Raw genomic sequence first — 1,858 nt, forward strand, 5'->3', positions numbered from 1 at the left:
GTAAGTGCAGAACTGAAAACTCATATTGCAACATGTGACAGAGACCTCTCTAAAACAGGTGGTACTAGTGGAGGGGAGGCAGATCCTTTATAGTTAGGGCTAGTGATATTTGCTTAGGATGGAAGACATGGGAATCTACTTCATGCCTTTGCCATTCCAAATAAGTTCTGTCTTTCAAGCTCTGTTCATACAAGGTAGATCAGAGGGCTGTTTCATTGTGAGAATATTAAAGTTTTTTAACAATGTATCTGAACTACTGCCCAACTATAGTACTTGGCATGTAACAGATAGAGCAATAAGACCAAAAGGAGATTAAAAAAATCCCCAAATGAAAGCCTCTAAAAACTATATCCAGATGAAGTTTCTATTGGAGTCACAATGATAACCTTTAGGGAGAACAAGGCAACATCCAAACCTAATGAGTTTCCTTGTTTGCATCTTAGAAGTGCTCCTTTATGCTTTTTATTCAATGGAGAACATACTTCTTGTTTATGTTCACAAAGGTCCTCTGCCCTTGATAGAGCTCTTGCAGCTTTATAGCAGTACATGACCAATGTCAAGCCCAGTGAACCAGCATTTGCTCAATTAGAACCAAGGAACTCTCCACGCAGTCACAAATCAAATACTCAAGTCCTTTGCTGTCCTGCTAATGGTTATAAAGTGCTACTCAGATACAGATTGCTCATTTATGACAGTATGCATACACATACATGCAAATACCTGTCTTTTCATATATGTGTTGATGTACATATATGAATGTAGAGTTGCAAACATCCATATCCTTATGTGATACCTTTTCATTGCAGGACTTTTTTTTTTTTTTAAGTATTCCTGAGTAAGAAAGATGGAGAAAGGTGTTTTACCAAGGACAAGATGCAGCAATTTTTAACTGAAAGAGGGTAGGTTTACATTGGACTTAAGGAAGAATTTTTTTTAAACTAAGGTGGTAACAGTGGAACAGATTGCCCAGAGAAGTTGTGGATAACCCATTACTGGAAGTGTTTAAAGTCAGGATGGACTTGGCTTTGAGTAACCTGATCTAGTGAAAGATGTCCTTGTCTATGGCAGTGGTGTTGGATTAGATATCTTTGAAAGTCCTTTCCAACACAAACCATTCTATGACTCTGTGAAACTTAAGAACTATTTTAAAAACAGTTATGTAAGGTAGACCTAGACGTCAGTGCTGTTTTCCTGGCTTTCCTTTTTGGTATCTGAGTGCATATGAAACTACACATACCAGGATCTCAAATTTCATGTGGATATAGTTATGTATTGTTGGTTACCTGCTCTGCAGGTGTAGTCACTAGGTTTAGGTCAACTGGTAAAGTGATTCAGTCACTCAATTAATTGCCTATCATGCAGTCACAGCAATCACACACATAACATGTGGTAATGATATATATCAAGTTGGACCTCAAATCTGCACGTGCAAGTTTACCGTTGGGCAGCTATCAATGAAGATACTATTAGTCTTTTCACTTTTCTGTCTCAAGAAGACTATTGTTGTAAAAGTTGTGTGCAAACAATTCGTTGCGGTTTTGTTTATTCTTCCAACTAAAAAAGATACCATTTTGACTTGTAATTTAGAAAGCTTTAATTAATTTAAAACTTTAAATAAAAATTAATAGCAATATGTATAACCACCCCAAAGCACATGGTAAAAGGTCAGGTACCAAAAGAGGATCTAATAAAACCAGACAGTGTCTTCTTGCAGCGAGAATGATAGCTATCACTTCAGCTGTGAATACTGGGAGACATTAACTAAGTGTACTTGCTAGTTGTTGAATCTGGTTTGACATAGACCCATTCTTCTACAGAATGATGTTTAAAAACTAGATTCTCTACAGTCTGAAAACTG

Source organism: Merops nubicus, unplaced genomic scaffold (assembly GCF_000691845.1).
Source record: "Merops nubicus isolate BGI_N331 unplaced genomic scaffold, ASM69184v1 scaffold4665, whole genome shotgun sequence".
In the NCBI taxonomy this organism is placed as follows: domain Eukaryota; kingdom Metazoa; phylum Chordata; class Aves; order Coraciiformes; family Meropidae; genus Merops; species Merops nubicus.